Here is a 19,268-nt window from a genome sequence, read left to right on the forward strand (position 1 = left end):
ATTGGCCGAGCGGCGAGCGGGGAGCGGCGGGCGGGGCGGCGGAGCCCCGAGGCGGCGCCCGGGGCAGGGTCGGGGGGGGAGCGGGGGTACGCGCGCGCGCGAGCCCGCAGGTCTTGCCGTCGCCCGGGGCGGCCGCTGGGCGCGGGATGCGGGGCGGCCGCGCGGAGCGTGGACGGGAGCGGAGCGACGGGGAGCGCGGGGGGTGCTCGGCCGGGCCGCGGCGGCACGCCCCGCTGGAAAACTGCACCATCACGGCTGCGGGCACACCTCGGGGCGCGGCGGGCTGCGAGCGGGGCGTCTCAACGTCCCGCCGGCCGTCCCGCGCCGCGCGGTGCCGGCGGCTCGCGAGGAAGCACACCTTAGACCTTACGGGGAACTAGTGCCTGTCGGGTCCCTCTGCGCGGACGGCAGCGGAGCCCGCAGCGCGGCGCCGCCTCGTCCCGCAGCGCACCGCGCCTCCTCCCCGACCGAACTGCTGCGGCTGGGACGGGGCTGCAGCTGTGCATACAGCGCTGCTCTAGGTGTGCGTACAGCAGTGCTAAAGGTGTGCGCACAGCGCTGTTATACGTGTGTGCAGAACCGCTGTAGGTATGCACGAGCAGTGCTGTCGGTGCGTACAGCAGTGCTGCTGCTCGGCATCCCAGCAGCAGCTTCGCACGCTGTGACAGGGAGCGTTCCAGGTTTGCAGAATTCCCATCTATTCCAGAGGCGCCGCAGATTTCCTGCATCCCCGTCCTGTCCTGCACAGCCACACCTGCTCCCCGTTAGGCCACCTGCAGCTGCCTGCATTGGCCCCTCTATGTGTCCATACTCCAAAAGCCTTCGCTACACTGAGGCGCACATCGGTCTGCATGCTCTTGCATGTGCTGCAGTGCTGCTGAAGATGCACGCACGCCCCTGTTCCTCCCGTTTCCTACCAACTGACCAAGCCCTAAGAAGCACCTCGCATGCAGGCAATACTCCTTTTTACTGCCTGCTAGTGGCTGAACAGAATCTTCTCCTTCATCTTCTGCGGGTTCACAGAAATCTGCCAGCTGAGCAGATTTTTTCTGCTGGGTTTTTTTTTGTCTTTCCCTTCAGCACTTTATTTCACTTTTTTTTTTTTTTTTTTTTTTTTTTTTTTTTTTTTTTTTTTTTTTTCCCATGTCATTATTCCCTTTACTATCATATTCTATTTCCTTCTCACCTTCCCCTTTTGTATTTAACTTGCTGATTCTTTCTCACATCCATCATCTGTTGCTCGCCAAAGCACTCTCTGCCTTGTGCTTAAAGACCTCCATGCCAGCCGGGTGTGTGCCATCCCCCTGCCTGGCCCCTGTTTACAGACCAGTTTACCCAGCAAAGAAGGCAATGAGACCGTCGGGTCCTTCCTGACCTGCCTCTCCTGCCACTGCAGCTCCCACACAAGGAGAACCCTTAAACACAGCAGCAGCAGCCCAGCTGCAGCCCGCCTTCTCCCCAGAGGCCGTATAGCACAGTGCTGCCCGGCTCTCTCGCACGCAGCTCTGACTTACATTTGCCCTGCTTTATTTCCAGCCGCTCAGACAACAGGCTCTGTCTGCTGAGACAAAGGAGCCCCTCTATTTTTGTGCTTGTTTGCTGACTTTGGAAAATGGGAGCTCCACCAGAGGTCCTGTCATCGTCACAGTGCCGTGCTTGAACTGCAGACCTGACCCTGCCTGAAGGGCAGCATGGTTAGGGCACGGTGCTAGGGTTTTTGCTGTGACTAACTGCTATTTTCCTCAGAAAGATTTTCCTTGTTGATATGAAGGCTTTACTTGTAAAACATTTTAATGATAAAGTTACATCTGCCAGACCCACGAGCCCTATTTCTCCATCACCCTCTCCAGCAATTTCTCCTGAATTAAAGAGATTGCAACACAATTACCTTTCCATATACTTCCCAGCCCCAAATCAGGCATCCCTTTGCCCTTCTAATCCGGTGTTGCACACACAATCTCTTGGTAACGTGCTATTCCCAGCTGTGCCCCAGTGCTGTGGTTAGCTGATGCCTGGTGCTCCCATCACATCTCCCCATCACACAGAAACTACTTCTCATAAGCCATGCAGCCCATTTGCTGCCAAGCAGGCAGCTTACTGCTAGCATGATGGACAAGTTGCAGCTACCATAGCCTCCAAGATATTTTGGGGTCATGGCACCTGTGCCCTGGCTCCCTGTTCTCCAACTCAGAACCAAGTGCCACAGAGCAACAGCCATCGGTGTGGTTCCTTCTAGCTCCAAACATGTGGCTCCAGTGCAAGATGACTATGTAACAAGGGGAAATGACATCCTGAGTGTTAAAGCTATTACCCTTGGAGCTGTTTTGGGACCTGTGCAGCTTTTAGTTGTCTTTACCACAGAAAATGGGCAGATGAAAGGCCTCAGAGGCAGTACTGATACAGCGTCATCCAACACACATCGTCACACCAGACATACAGTGCTTGTAGGACATTGCTCCCAGATGAAAAGCAGCTGGTTGAGATGTTTCAAGTGCCCTGAAGGGCAGGGAGACCTGTGCCAGCCTGCAGCATGCTCCTCCAGCCCTTCATGGTCTGGGCCCGGACCAAGCTGCACCTATTGCCAGTCCCACATCGCACATCTGCAAGCACTGCCTTCTGTTGCTGTGCTTGGCAGGGAGACGACGTGTTACTGACAAGTTATGTAACCTGAGTTATTCACACTTGCATTGCATCTTGGCTGTGCTGCTTCTGGAAACCTGCAGTCTCCCAGAAGTTTCCCAGAACTTGGGAGCAGCCAACTGGTGCAGAAGAGTGTAGCAAAACCTCCTAGGCAGTACAAGCTACGGGTATGCGAGACCTGTTCTCCTTATGCTCTGTCTACCCAAGGCTTTATAGCTGAGTCCTTGTCTTTAAAGCACTGCATGTCTGAGGTCTCCCAAGGCCCTAGAACAATACTTTCATCAAGAATATTAACAAAAAAGGCTTCTTTTTACAATACAGCTTATGTTCATCAACATTTTCTTCAGGTTGGTGCTAAGAGTACAGCACTTTGGTTCCATATCAGCTAAGAATGAATCCCTCCAAGGGACACTGTTAGCCTCTTCACCACTCACACTGTGTTTGTGAAACATGCAAATAATACAGAACTTAAAAAAATCCCCTCTGCACGGTCCTTGAGAGGATAAGAGGCACTCTGCATGAACAAACTACTGTAAGATACCTAGAAAACAGTGAGAAAAATATATTACGTCAGAAAGAGAACTGACCAAGCAACACCCTAGCCAGCATCTACAAGAAGGGGACATAGGCATCACCTATGGCAGTCATTGGCAGTCTTTCTCAGCAAAAGGTGAGGTCTGATTCCAGTATGCAAAAATCCTACCTGAAATGGCTTGGGAGCCCAGTTCTCAGAAGGAGCAACCCAGAAGGAAAGGTGCGTGACGGATGTCACCTGCTCCGGCAGAAGAACAACAAAGGATGCACAACCTATATGGCCTCATGTATATGAAACTAGAGCTTTTCCCTCTTGGAAGAACATTTGCTTCAGGTTTGTGTATTTTCAGGTTTGGCTTGACCAAAAATTGGCAGACTTAGCCTTCACATGTGTTCCTGTCAGAAGTCTGTGAATCTCAAGTAGATTTTTTGATCGTCTACTTTTCACGTGTGCAGGAAAAGTGCACATGGGTGCACTCAGACACTTGCAGGTACTCTATGCCTATATGCTGTCTTACAGATTTTACACAGCTTTCGGCTAAATCACATCTCTTAAAGTGAAGTATACCAGTCTTTCATATCACATGGATTTTTAATGCTCTGAGGGATCCTTTGGGTCTATAAACAAGAAGTAGATTACACTCATCTACATGCTGTCAAGACTGCTTTCCTCCCTACTTGTGAAAGAAACATGGCTCTCACACTTCACTTGATCTAGTGTGTAATCCAAGAACAATTCATGGCCAGCTATGAGAAAAGTGTGCTGTATTTTTCATTGTAATTAACCGCTTCAGAGGAAGACTCCTCATGTATAAAGATGAAGAGAGGTCTCAGCTTTCCTTGAAAGATGACTTGCCTTTCAGCAATGCGTCTCACACTTTGATTTTTGACTGAAACGTTCCGCTGCTTTGGTGACCTGTTATGCCAAAAAAGCTGTCTTGTGTTATGCTTTACTTTTAACTCAGCGTTCTGGCACACGCCAAGAAAAAGAACAAAGTATCACAGTGTATACTGGAACAGCATTTCGTGCTGCTCCACAGATGAAATTGATGTCAGGAAAAATTGCACAAAGGGCATGGAAAATATGAATAAATGCTGAGGTCCTTTTACCTTCAGTTTTAAATAGAAGGATTGAAAGGCACAGATGATAAAGATTTATGCATCCATTTACAGTCCATTCTGGAGTTTTAACATTTCATGCAGCTTGTAGGAAGGAGTGTATTATTTATGTAAAGCCATAGTTATTCAGCAGTGTTTATTCCTGAAGAGCAACAGAACACCTTCAGGGGAGAAGAAGAAATTCATAACTCTGGTTGACTACCAGGGCTAACCAACTTAGCTCTCCTATTTTTCAACTGATTTACAAAGAGCCTTGCTCCTACGTGCGCCTTTGTAGCACTAGACATTTTGCTGCCAGCAGCAGACTTCACCCCTTTCTCTTTCCAGCCACCTTGCTCATTGGAACTATAGAGGTTGGGTTTGATTTTTGCTGTTGATGATTTGTTGTTGTGGCTTTTTTTTTTCTCCTAGCAGTGACTCAAACTGTCTAAATGACAAAGAAAAACAATCTGGAGACATACAGCAGAACTTTCAAACAACATTTCTCAGTCAACTGAGTTGTAGCTGCAGCTCCTGTGAAGATGAGTCTTGCAGAAGTTAAATTCAGCTCACCTTAAGTGACTGTAGTGTATCCTCTTCCTACCTAGGTATGATTCCTTCTGACCACCAAGGGGAGTTAATAGTTTAACCAAACAAATCCCAGGTCTTGTTCAATGCTGGCAGTGTTGCCAACAGAAGCACCTGAACTATGTGTCTATCTGCGGAGGTCTGAGAGCCAGATAGATGTATGAGCCAATCCTTTCAGTAGATCCTAGAGGATGGGCAGACAGGACCGCTCAAGAGTTGAGCAGATCAGGTCCAATGGGGGAGGAGTAGTGTTTCCTTTGAGATAGACATCACTGCTGAAGTCTTATAGAAGACACTACACACTGTGATGAAAAACTTCATATGGGTCCTCAGACGTAGAGTAGGAGATCCAAGTAAGACCATGGTGGAGGTTTCCTTATAACCCTGCAGGCAGCTGGAAGTTGTGTCTGCTCAGGACAAGGCTGGGACAAGGGATAGTATCTGTATGTTTAATAGCTGCTGATAGATTGTATTCCCATGAATTTCCCATGAACCATAAAGCCATATGGCATCCAGGAGGACCTGTGGCCACGAGCCTCAAGTCCTGTGTGAGAGGATACTCTCTTAAACCTGGCTAACATCATTTGATACTCCTATTTCATGCATTATGAAGCAGCAAACAACCTTTTCATATTCAGCACCTTGTGCCAGCCCATATCTGTAAGCCCTGTTCCATGTCTCCCCATGTACTGCTAAATCATTCTAACAGACAACAACCTGACCGTGCTGCCTTCTGCATATGGATGCAGATCTAGCATCAGTGTCCCTCTTTAGGAGAAGTGCCAACAGGCAATGTCTGATTGCTGTGTGCACTGCCAGTGAGCATCACCCCCTGCCACAATAGCAGAGCACATGGTGTGGATACCCAGAGACAATGTCGTCTGTCACACGCAAGGCTTTTGGGAGCAAAGGGCACTTGTATGCCCCAGGCAAGTGTCAAGAAATGAATGAATGTGGACTTCAGTTCAGCTACAACGGTATGGTACAGTGCCAAACTGACCAAGTGGCAGCGTGGTTCCTTGCACTAAGCAGTGAAAAGTTGATGGGCAGCCTTCAGCTGGCTGATAGCAGATGAGAGGGTGAAGGGTCACAGGGGAATTCCTGATTGGTCTTGGGAATTGGTATCAATGAGAATTAACACAAAAGAAAAATCTTTAGACATGGAAAATGCTAGGACTCTTGAAGGATTAGCCTAAGAAGGATTCTTACCAGGATCAGACATCAATGTCCTTAGGAAATTGTTATACATATATACTCATGCATAGAAATCTAAAACGTAGGCCTTATAAAACCTGATTCCATAGGTGAGAAGAAAAAGGCCCAGAGAGATGCAGTTCTGACAGAACGATCACTGGGAGCCATCACACGTATATTTAACTTTACTTTACAATGAAACAAAACAGCAGTAACGGAGAAACATTGTTGAAACAAGAAAACATTTCACTTCTTATCATGTAATTAATTTTTTATTCAAAATGTCATTGCTTGAGTATGATAGAAACATTTTTTATGATCAGTCAGCCAAAAGTATTATTTAGAAATGATTTGAAAGCCTACCAACTCAAAACAGTAAAAAATGCAAATGAAGGCGCTTTGCTACCTAAAACATTGATGCCAAACAATATAAATGGTAACTTCTTAAAAAAAAAAAAAGACTGCTAAAGTACATCAAGTAGAGCTCTGTGATAATAAAGAGAACCTTGCTGCCTTAAATGGGAACCTTAATAGCTTCCATTTAAAGAAAGGGGCATTACAGCCCTAGATACCACTCCTACCTACTCTGAAAATGACAGCACAGTGATTTTCTGAGGTCTGTGATGGACATAAACAGAAAGTATCCTGCCTAACCCGTGAAAATAAAACTGCCTTTTGTATCGTTGCTCTTGTGATAGCCATGAAGTTACGCTTCCCTCTCTGAAGCCTCTCCACTGTTTTTCCCTCTGCTGAAGGTCTCTGTCTTTGTTGATCCTGCCCCACTCCCAGCACTTCTCCCACGAGGTTCTGAGGGACATCACACACCACGCTGTTCAATGGTTCCCAGCTTTCTTTTGCTTCATAAAATGTGTTACAAGTTTGGAGCAAGGTAGTTACCATTATTATTATTGATCGCTGTGCAGGAGAAATACGGAATCACAGAATTGGAGGGGTTAGAAGGGACCTCTGGAAATCAAGTTCAACCCCCCTGCTAAAACAGGCTCCCTACAGTAGGTCATACAAGGAAATGTTCAGTTTGGTCTTGAATAGGGGTCAGCCCTATTCATGCTGGACAGTCCTTTTAATGGCTCCAGTACAAACCCCTTGTCAGCAAGGTGAGCTGTTACAGGATGCCACTCGTGTCTAAGGTCCTCTAAGAGTTCTGCATGCTCATACACGAGGCTGACTGATGTACCGCTGACCAACCATTCAAATAAATGCCCAATAATTTGAATTTGTAGACTGGGTTTATTTGTTTGTTTGTTTGTTTTGTTTCTTTCTTTCTTTTTTTTTAGCTTACCTAAGAGGCAAAAATTGGATCTAAAGCAATGGCAGTGAGCGATCGGTCCCATGGTCAGCATCAGCTGTGATCCCACTGTGAGGTTGGACAGGGCAGGGAGGTATAAAGGTCTCAGAGCCCCCATGCAGATGATTTATGAGGCTAGGCTGCTTCAAACAGTTCTTATTTATGTCACGGCAGGAAGATGTAAAATCTGCTGCATTCCAGCTCTGTAACTGAGGAGGGTTTGTGAATGTGTAATCCGTGGATAACAGATAAGGTGCCAGTAGATGGCTCTCAAGATATGAGGCCCATGGCTCACATAGGACTGAGACAACTTCTTGGCTATTGAGTAATAGCTGCTTTTGCTGCATGGCAGGAAGTAAAAAGAAAAAAACACAAGGGAAGATGAGAAGACAGAGACTGCATGAAAAGGAGGCATTTTCTATCCAGACCTGCTCAAAAATATCAGAGCACTAAGCTTAGCTATTTGTAATGATTCAGGCAAAAAATGCTAACCTTTTTAGTAAAGCGTGATTGAAATTCTCCTTTAATTCTTTAAGTGAGATTTAGGGGCAGTTCAAGCAGATTGGAAATAGCTGGGAGAATACTTTCACAGTACCCCTGTTTCTCTGCAAGAAGAATTGTTGCCAGCCCCAGCAGAGTAATGCAATAAGTTACATTTTCTTAACTAAATAGCAGAGTGGTGCCTAATTAGAGTTGATTTTTTTTTATGAACTAACACCCTTAAGGGAAGGGAGTCCACAAGGGAAGCTCATAGTTTGCAATTCTACAGAGGTTTGAAATGAATTTTTAGTACTGTGTGAGTAACGTAAGCAGTATGTAGTTACAATTTTTCATGAGGGGAGAGGAGATGGTGAGAATCTGTACAACATACTTTTATTCAGACCATAGTGTACAAACTAGAAATTCTGCTTGAAAATATATCCCATTTTTAAAATTAAATTTGTTTCTGTCTATGCTTTAAATGCTCATTTTCCATGTAGCATGTACTAAGGCCTACGCTGTCCCACTGAGATGTATTTTCCTGGTCAGCGACCCCAGTCTATATTTATTATACTCCTTCTGTTTCCTGCTTTCATGGCAGGGACAACTGGAGTGATTGCTGACTAAATAATTAGCCAAGGGAACTCTTTCTCTGTATGTATCTATACTCATTAGACGAGTGGGAAAACGTAACTTACTTTCATAATCTCTTTCCCTATAGGTACCTGGCACTTTCTGGGAGCGAAGTAGGGAGAAAATGTAATTGCTAAAAGCTTGCACACTCATTATTAGACTAATGATACCTTTTCCTCTCAATCTTGCCTGATAAAGGCAGCTACAGAACTGAAGGCATAAAGCTACTGCTTGCCATTATAACAGAAAGGAGAAATGCAGATTTCCAATATTCCCAATATTGGGGCCCCCCCCCCCCCAAAAAAAAACACAATACCACAGCATTATATAATAAAATAATGTGGTAAAATAATACAGTGACATTATCATGCACAGCCCCAAGTCAAATAAGGATGAAGGCTCAAGGCATACCCTGACATTGCCCAGCATTAGGAATCCCTTATCCCCTTATCCTTAACCTAGGACCTGTTTTCCTTCTGGGACCCCTGCAGAGAGAGTCTGTGTCCTCAGGAGGGACAAGAGTTCCTAATTTCAGGCCCTGTTCACACGCACATCTCTTTCCTTTGCCCTCCCTATTGCACTCTCACCATGGACTGCAAAGGGAATTTAAGGAAGGTAACTGGGTTAAGTTGCTCAGGTAAGTTTGGTGTCTAGCCCGATTTGTCTAGACTATTAAAAAACGAGGATGAACTTTAGCTGAGAAGTTGGGCTGAGCTGGGACCAAATTGCCTTGTTTTGGTTTCTGCACTTCTGCTTTTACAGAAGATGAATGTCACTCACCCCGTGATGATTCTCAAACCTGCAGGGAACTCTGCCCTCAGGTTTAAGTGAGAACTGCTGAACTTAGAGTACAACAGTGTAAATTACGAGTACATCCCTGAACTACCACCTTTAGCATATGAATAGACGTACCATAAGCTTTGGGAATCGTGTGAAAAAGATTCAATTCTTCCACAAGATTCTAATTTCTATTTTTTCCAACACTCCTCCTATGTGAGGAGCTGGAGAATGGTATCAGCACTGGGAGAAAGTTTTATGACATCCCGGTTCCACTGAAATCAGTGTGAGGTAGTCGTTATTTTAGTTAGCAGGAATTTCTTTCATCAGCTTTTGTGTCTAACATAGTCACTCCTTAATCTACATACTATTATCTCCTTATGAACTACGGGGAATCCAGCACCCATTTCTTTTTATGAAATCACTAGAAACTATGGAAGCAAACTTCACCTTCAGGCATTGAAGACAAAGTGGTTCTTCTGCAAATTTGGGATATCTACTGAATTCACAGCTCTCCCTCCAGATTTCTTCAGGTTTTGGTGAGGGGTAGTGGGAATTTTTGAACAGAAATTCAATAGAATGGAAATGCAGAGCTTCACTCATCATGCTTCTGATTTTATGAATCCATGCCCTGATTCAATCTGCCATTCCGAACATCTGGCGCATCTCAAAAAGAAGATTCTTTCACGTGGAGTCTCGTTCCTGATTTCCTCAGCTATTATTTGTTATACCGGTTGGGCTTTAGAAGGGATTGATGAACCAGTGTGGATAATCTAAAAAATAGACTTAATCTAAAACTAATGCAAACTGCGCAGCATAGGAGATTTAGAAAAGCTTACTTAACAGTCAAGCAAAACCCTTTCATTTATCTTGGTACTTCCGAATCTAGCTCTGGACAGATACTGGACCACAAGTCAAAAATTAAAAGAGTGCTTTCCAAGTGACCAGAAGGCAGAGATTCTGCACACAAACCTGCTTTGCACAAACCTTGCGCAAAACACCGAGGGGTCAGAGTGTTTTGAACCCCGGGCATTGTCCAGTGCCTGCCCCACGCAGTCTGACCCTCTCCACGTCAGCATGCCGCAGTTACAGAGCTGCACGGTGGCATCGGGAAATTTCAGCCTTTGTTTTGAGAGCAGTGTCTATTAACCACACTTAACCCCAAAGCATCTTTTTTAATTTAAATAGCGGTTGCCTCAATGGCTTACTGCCTGAAATGCGTTCTTTGATGCTGAGGCATAAAGCTCTCCAACTGTGCACGATCCCATGTAAGGCGCCTGTTAACGCTACCTGCTGGCACAAACTGTGTTTGGGAGAAGGGAAGGTGATTAGCACCTCCTAAACTCAGTCCAAACAGGAAGCTAAAACAAGCTGGGGTGGGTGTGAACATACACACAAAATGCTTTAGTGTCGTGTATCTTCAGAGTAGAGATAACGATGGCTACAGAAAAGAGGAAGAAAGTGATCATTTTGGGGTCAAGCAAATATTGTTTGAATACAGTAATTTATTAGCTTGCTTTTTTTTAGGGCTAACCTTTGCAAACAGTTTGCTCTCCACTAGCAGTGCACTGCTTTGCAATAACAAGAGGCCCTTCTGCATCAGGCTGGGCTCCCAGCCCCGATCAGCAGTGGCCCAGAACTTTGGGATGTGCGTGAGGCTGCACAGGAGAAATGGAGGCAGGGGCATTGCTTATCAGAATAGCCCCTGCTGAAGCAGATGCTCTTCTGCATCCTGTAAGTGGTCTGTTTGGTAAAGGACATCAGACAGAGAAGAAGTGAGATTTCTGGAAAATGTACAAAGTGAAAGCAAAATTACAGCGCTGCTGTAGATAGTGACAAAGCATGAAGATACATCAGCATTAAGTAAATAGCTAGCTTGGGGTTTTCAATTGCAATTACCACACACACGCTCTGCTTCTAATACCTAGGAGACCCATAGCGCATTACAGAATTTTGTTAATTACTAAGTAAGTGAAGAAAGAGAGAAAAAAAATACTGCATCCGAAATATATATTGTGTATTGATTTAGAGAACTGTAATTTGGGTTTAATAATTTATCATTCCTCTTAACAGGCTGGGCAGTATTTTATAAAAAGTAATGAAGCCTTAGGAAAACAGAGGAAATCACTATAGCCTCTGATACTTGATCTCTGCTGAGAAATGGGAAGGAGTGGTTTGTCTTCCCCTTGCCCTATTTATAAAATGTGCAGCTTGGCAAAGAGTAGATTAGCAAGATTACAGACTTTTCTTTGGTGTTATTTATCATGCAACAGTGGACAAAACAGTAACTGGTGTTCGATGTTAAGAGAGTCTTCACAGGTAATACCCACAGGAAGTAATCACAGCAGCACTCAAAACGATCACAATCATTGTCCCATCAATTTGAGCAGTTCAAACCAGCAGAAGTTGCTTGGCTCATAGAATGATAATGAGATTGCTGTTGCTGGAAAAGCAGAGCCTCTCCAGCCCTTGTTTCTGCTAGTTCAGAGCAAGGACCATTGGCTCACGTGTTACCAGAGGAACAATCACAAGAAAACTACCTTGTAATAAGAAATTATTTAACACTGTTGCAGCACATGCACACATCTGCAGTCTTAGGTTCTTTTCAGTATATGTATCCTTTTATGCTACATAATTTCTGGGAAAAAAGCTTCATGAACTTCAAGCAAACACTAGCTGCAAAGTGCTGCATGTGCTTCGTTGGTAGACACACTGTTTCCAGTGCTCATTTTCATTATTTTTATTTCTCATTTTCAGTACTTGTAACTGCTGACATCACAGGTGTCCCAGGTAGCTTTGTGGTGCAATGAGGATGTTGGTCCTCAGCCTTGTTTCTGGTGGAAATAGGGATCCCGCTGCTGATGAGCACACAACTCTTTCCTCCCTCCTCTGTTGTGTATTCCATTGGCTGCTTTCAACCAAACTTGAGAAGGACTGATTTCTCAAACAATGTTAACTCTAATTCAATTTCACTGACGTAGATGAATAGGAAAGGACAGAGCCACAGAAAGGCTCTGAACCAAACCCATTTTTCACGGGCACCAGAAGACCTTAAGAGGGGGCCTCAAATGACCCCAACCATGGGCAAGAACCACGTGAAACCTCAATCCTTGCAGACACCACAGACACACATCTACCACTGATCTTCATGGAGCCTCTTGTACACAGAAAGGCCTCAAAATCCGAGATATGATTGGTATCTCCTGAATCCAGGGAACACTACAAGACTGCTCCAAGCTCAATAACCAGTTAAATAACAGTGCAGGCTAAAGGTGCTCCAGCCCAGCCAGCTGCCCTGCTCCTCAGGCATGCCCCAAGGCATCAGGAAGCCATGGAAGAGGTTTGCTTGAGTGAACTTCACACATCTCCAGTTCTGCTTAAATACCCCACATGTTGAATGGATAAGTTAAAGGTTAGGGAACTGTCCTAAAAACTTGGAGAGAGAGCATTTCTCCAACTCACACTTCTGGATGACCATAGCATCGTAGTGCAAATCCTCATCCATCAAATGAGGCTGACAGCACTGACCAGCATAAAGAAACATGCTGCAGACTGTAAGGTACCGGAACAGCGTGGGAGCAGAATGAGGTCACCTCAAAGACAGAGATGAAGTAGCTGCAAACATCCCAGGCCAGCTGACATACTTCCAGAGGCAGCCTGTGCTTCAGAGAATCAGGGCTGTTTGCCTACAGTTTGATTCAGGTCCTCTGTTAATTACCGTGGGCCCTGCACAGGTATGTTTCATTTAAGACTTGCTCATTATATATTTAACTTCTCAAATTCAAAAATTTGAACTGGTCCACAAACAAAAGCATCACAAGTAGGAAAATATATATATGTGGTTATCACCTATTAGGAGCCATAGACGTAGGGCATTGCATTTAATCCATTAATCCTCAACAGCTGGAGAAAAGTCATTACTTGCAGACAAGCACAGATCTCCTTAAGTCCAGGCATCCCTTTATAGATGTACTCACTTTTTATATACTATGTCTACAGAGATGGGATGCAATAGTAACAGTGAGGTAGCTTCTCTGATCAGGAACATACATAGGTCACATTATAGGAAGGCTGCTCTGATAGTAATGCCTCCTATTTTATTCTGTTGGCCACGATGTCAGAGGTGGATGTTGGTGGTATGCAGTAGAGGCTGAAACATCCCTTCACTATCCCATTACATTTCATTGCCATGTGACAGATGGCAGCAGAGGGGCAGTCTGACAAAACAGCATCTGACATGGAAATGTGGATGAAGCAAAGGTGTGTCACTGAATTCCTCCAGGAGAAAAAACTGACGCCTACTGACATTCACTGATGCTTGCTGAACATTTATGGAGACCAAACAGCGGATGTGAGCAGACTGAGGGCTGGGTGGTGCATTTCTGCAGTGGCAAGAGTGACATGACAGAAAAGACATGTTCCAGATGGCCACGAACAACTGTCACACCACAAAATGAAGAACGTCTCGATCAGCTCATCCACACAAATTGGCTAATGGTGGTGACTGTGTTTGCACTATCAAATAGGGTTATTCTGCTCTTTGTATCTGCTGTAATTTCCATGGAAATAAATAGGAGGCATTACTTTCAGAGCAAACTACATATATACTCAAATATATAGTGTATCGCTCTTTCTCCCCCTCCTAATTTGTTAACATTTTTAAAGCTCAACTTTTATTAATTGGTGAAGTTTGGCTCCACTTAGGATAATCCCTTTCATTTTTTCTTCACCTTTTGCTATTCCCAAACCAGCTCTCTTTCTGAAAATAATAATAATAATAATAATAATCTGAAATGTCAAATGCTTAGGTAAGGTAACTTGCATTTATTTCATCTCCGTGAAATGAAAGAATTAGCCATTTCACATGCAGTAGGCAGTCCAGGGCAAAGACAGCAACTAAGGGCTCCCCACAGATCCTCGTACCTCCGCACACAGATCATCTTACTGTTGTGCAGGGGATAATGAAAAGCAACAAAGGCGCTCCCATGTTGCCAGAGTACTCGTCTTCTGCTTAAAAGGCATACTTAAATGAAATAGCTACCCACGATTATTTGTATCTAAGCAGATCAACAGACTACACAGCTTGCAGATAGCTAAGTGGATCTTAAAATAGCAGAACATGCCCCGTGTTATACCTGGGTAGCATGGTCTATCACCCTGCCAAACTAATGAAGCCCAAATCAACAAAAAAAATCCAGGATAGCAAAACAAGATGCATCTGCCAACTCGAGATGGACCACTGAGCTATCATTCATCTGCTCACAAAGTTTGGTTCCAATTACACATCTGAATTGCTCATTCCTTGAGGACATCTGGTGCAAGTTGCTTTCTGAAAGGTAGCCACATCTTTCACAAAGTAATGCAAATACAGCAGCTGTTATATACACGGTCACTCGAAAGCAAGAAGTGGCATTCTGTTTCTCCCCCATCTTGGAGCATAAGCTTATTTCTTTGCATGTACTGTACAAACAGTTTGACTTTTTAATTTTTTTTCCTTTTTTTTTTTTTTTTTTTTTTTTTCTAGCTTCATTTCATCACATGTAAACTTATGATTGCAAATTACAGATGCTGTGCTGCTAAGTTCTGGCTTTATACCTAGAAGGCACTTGAGAGAAAAAAAACAAAAACTTGGCTGCAGTTCTGCTGAGTGCGAGGCGGGCTGCTTCGGTAGCAGCTGTTTTCTCTGAGTCAGCTGGAAAACAGCTGTTAGGTAGATACCTTCCCTCGGACTGAGGGTGCTCACTATGCACAGCGCCTGTTTTCTTTTGCAGGAAGTGGCTGTGCAGATACCTCTGCCCTCCAAAGCTCCGCAAGCAGCTGCCATGTGTTTTGGGAGGTGGTACCATTTTCCTGCTTTAAGAGTTGGATTAATCAATAGAATGTGAATTTTGTTCAAAACTGTATGGACCCGACCCCGAATTCACTGATACCAACAGGAAAGTCTCCCCACACTTCATTGCTCTTCTAGTTAGATTGGGCTAAATATGGCATCCCTCTTTTTTTTTCCACCAGGAGAGGAGGGTTGGGAACTAAACTCGCCTGTCTGCAGAGAGATCAGAAAAATCTATACCCAACTCAAGCAATGCATAAACTTCGTGCTGCGTGGTTTCATTCATCTCTCATTCAGACTGACTTGGGATCAGTGCAACTCCCTTGACCTCAGCAAAATTACTCTGCGTTTACCCTGAAGTGTGGGGCAGAACAAAGGCCACCATCAGGAAATAGCACAATGTGCTGCTGGGACAGATCCTTTAAAAACATATGAGAAACACCCTGTATCAACGCTTACCAGTAAAGGATATTTGTAGAGAAAAATATGGATGCTATTTACCTTTTGTGACCTACTGTGAGATAGATGGGGTGACTTGGGTCTTGGCCCTGCAACAGTCAATGGCAGGAAAATCAGTCAGTCTTTTGTAAACTGCACTTTTACAGGGAATTTTTCCTGCTGCAGGAGAAGAGGCACCTTTGCTCATATTAGCTGAAGGCCTGCTTAATAAGGTTATGTGATTTGGCATTATACAGATGAGCAGTGTATTTATTGGAAATAGAATTCTCTTGGGAGAAAGGGAAATAATAGCATTTAAGGTAGATAACCCAGGAAGAACCTCCACGATAAGGTTATTTGTAGCCTTCTCTGTGATCACCCTGTTCTGTATGGTTTCCTCCCTACTTTCTAGTTTCTGTGACTACCTCCTGCTTCAGTTTTATCTGACTCAAAGACTCTGCTCCTGCTCCCTTTGGGATGTGGATAGCACACCTGGGTTACTGCAGCCTAAATAATGAAACATAGCTATTAGTAGAGCAATTATTGAAGAAATAGAACTGAGAAGTGTGTGCTAGCTGTAAGCTAAATGGCAGAGTGTGATACGGGAAAAGCAGAAACAAATATGCAGAGAAATGTGCAAAACCCCATAAGACCTCTTTAGTTTTCCCCAATTTCTTGGCATTATGGATTTTTTTAAATCCTCATCAGCTAGTACCACAAGAGGCATGTGAAAGTATGATCATATAACAAGCTATCTAAATATTTATAGTACAGGGGGATGAGAAGACATTTTAAACACTTAATTGCAGCAAGTCAACACACATACTGATGCTCAATCCCTCCCTGCTAAGGAGAGGGACAAACATTAAAAAACGCACAGCCAGCTGCTCTCCATGTATGGTGTTGAGCAGAAGTCTTTAGAAGAAGTCTTGAGCAGCCTCACGGATGGCGTTGCTGCTGGTTTACACGGGCCCCGCACTGCAGTGAGCTGCGCTCAGTCTGCACAGCTGAGAGATGGGCTGACCTGGGGCCTGTCCTTCTGTCTGCCTGTCTGCCTGTCCTCCCTGGCATTGCACCTTAAAGCACTGCTCCTGGTTGGGATTGGGAGGCAGGGGCAGCAGAAGTGATTTTCTTCTTAAAAGGAAGCTGCTCCTCAGCCAGTGCACGCTCCCCTGGCCCTCTGCCACCCTGCTCTCTATGCGCACCGCTCTTCCTCTGCTTCTTCACTGAGAATCAGCTCTCCTCAGCAGGGATTTATTTTAAGGGAAAAAACAGAGGACAAGAGTCCTTGCAAAGAGCAGCAAACCGCCTGAATAAATTGCTTCTGTGACCCCAATCTGACACTGCACAGACACTGAGACGCTCCTGCAGAGGCTTCAGGATTTGTCCTGCCTTTGAGGAACCTTAGGTTGCTGTTGCACATTCTAATAGAAATTAAAGAGATAATTACACGCAGTTTAGGCTGCACAGGAGGGAGGTGCGCTCAGCTTCCAGCTGAGCTGGGTAAATCATAATTGCTTGGTTGAAGGAGAACACAACTCCAAGACTGGCAGAAGCGGCTCTGCATTCTAAGTCAACAGTCATCAGAGTGAGCTGTGATTGTACAACTACTAGCATCCCAGTTTGGATCCAGGAACAACAATAGTTAGGAATAGGCAGTGACTGTGCAGATCAGACCATTAGACCCCACTGGCAACAGAAATAATGCCCATTAACCTAAATGGCAGCGTTAGCACCCTTCTCCCTGGCACCAGACCACCCTGATCTGCCTCTTTGGTGGAACACCTGGCTGCCTCACAGTGTGAAGCCCAGGAAAATACAGCAGAAAGACAGCATCGCTCTACATGGCTATGGGGTGCACTGAAAGGAGCTGGAGCCTCATGCACCCATCCTGTGAGGACTCTGTGGCCTTGCGCCGGGGGGCAGCAGTGTGGTTCAGAAGACACAGGGCATTGCCAAACACATTCTTCATACTGCTATGGAAAAATGCCTTGGTAATGAATGTAAACACATGGATTTTAGGGAACTTTTGATACTGGTTTCTCCTCAGCTGTTCTCTTTTCCCCAAAACGCTCCCCTTGCTCCTCCCACTGCCCTCGGTGTGCACCACTTCCAGCTGCGCACAGCCTGAGCTCAGCAAGGGATGTTGTTTCAAAGCTGCTGAGGATTTAAATGGCATCTTTGTGCTGACAGATCCTGTGCTATCGTGCGGGAGGGGGAAGCAACAAAAAACAACAGTAAATTAGGAACTTGCAACAACAGTGAGATTTAACGAGAGAGCATTCGCGTCGAGTTGCTGAGGGCAAATGAAATGAACCAAGATGGATTGCCATCTGCTTCGGGCAGGCTCCCCTGGCAAAGGCCTGAGAGCAGAAGGATGGCCGTGGCCTCACTGTCCAGCTCAGGGCACCCACTGCCTCCAGCAGGCCCCAGTACAGCGCTGGGATGGAGCCCTTCCTGCAGCCCTCCCCAGGGCAAAGCACCACACAACTCCCTGCACCATCCTGCTGGCTATCTGCCACATTCATCTTGCAGTGGGTGAGGATGGGTCTCCAGCTTTATCTGTGCCGTTGTAATTGTGGCCATGATTCAGTCATCATGTCCGTTTTTTGGTGATCTCAGTGCAACCGTACCGCATTTATTTGGTGATACGCTCACTTTATTAAAAAGATAAGGGAGCAAATATAAAATGGGAGCTATTAATAAACATAGGGCTGACTTACTGCATCAAGCTACCATGTGCGTACTCATAATTTAAAAGAAACGAATCATGTCAACCTCTGAATTAGTGTGACTGAGGTTCAGGGCCCCATTTCCTAGGGACTACACAAACCCATTATTTAAAAAAGTTTCTGCTTTGAGGCAAAGCCATTGGTTAACTTCCAGCACCAAACACCCATCGTCCATGGGGCACAGACAGGCAAGGTTGCAAGTGAAAGTTACATGACCTCTGAGAAACAGGCTCAGAGCTGTACCTACAGCACCATCACAAAGCTGACTGCAGAGAAACAGCAGGAAGCGCTGATAATGCTGCTGAGCGTGAGCCCATACTGGCCACTGACTGAGAACTTTTGGAGCAATAAACATAAGAATACCGCCTTCTTTAATCCTTCCAGAACATCTCCAGCACTGCTGTCATGACCCCCTCCCCTCCCCTCCCTGCACTCCAGCTTCTCCCTTAAATAGCTGAAAGACTGCTGAGCTGGGCGAGCAGAGCTTGCTTCTTACCAGGGAAAGAAAACGATCCTATTAGTGCAATCACCTCCTCTCAGCCCTTGCTATTACAGAGCTAGCACACTGCTCTGCAAAGGGAACATTGCTGCAAAGAATGCCAGTTTTGCTGGTGCCAGCACAGGGACATGTGCTGTCCTCTGGCCCACAGTGGCCTTCTGAGCCTATACAGAATGTTAAAGTTACCCTTAAGAATTACAGAACCATAGAATATTCCAAGTTGGAAGGGACCTACAATGATCACTGTGTCCAAATTCTTGCTCCACATGGGGCTATGGAAAAATCAGACCTATGTCTGAGAGCATTGTCCAGATGCTCCTTGAGCTCCAGCAGCTCAGGGCTGTGCCCTCTGCCCTGGGCAGCCCATTCCATGCCCACCACACTCTGGGGCAGAACCTCTCCCTAACCCCATCTGACACAGCTCCATGCAATTCCCTCGGGCCTGTTGCTGTCAATAGAGTGCAGAGCTCAGCTCCTCACACACCTTGCCCTCTAGTCCCTACCCCATCTTTGTAGCCC

The sequence above is a fragment of the Centrocercus urophasianus genome, unplaced genomic scaffold (assembly GCF_019232065.1).
Source record: "Centrocercus urophasianus isolate 14NV4802_14NV808 unplaced genomic scaffold, USGS_Curo_1.0 seq_20, whole genome shotgun sequence".
In the NCBI taxonomy this organism is placed as follows: domain Eukaryota; kingdom Metazoa; phylum Chordata; class Aves; order Galliformes; family Phasianidae; genus Centrocercus; species Centrocercus urophasianus.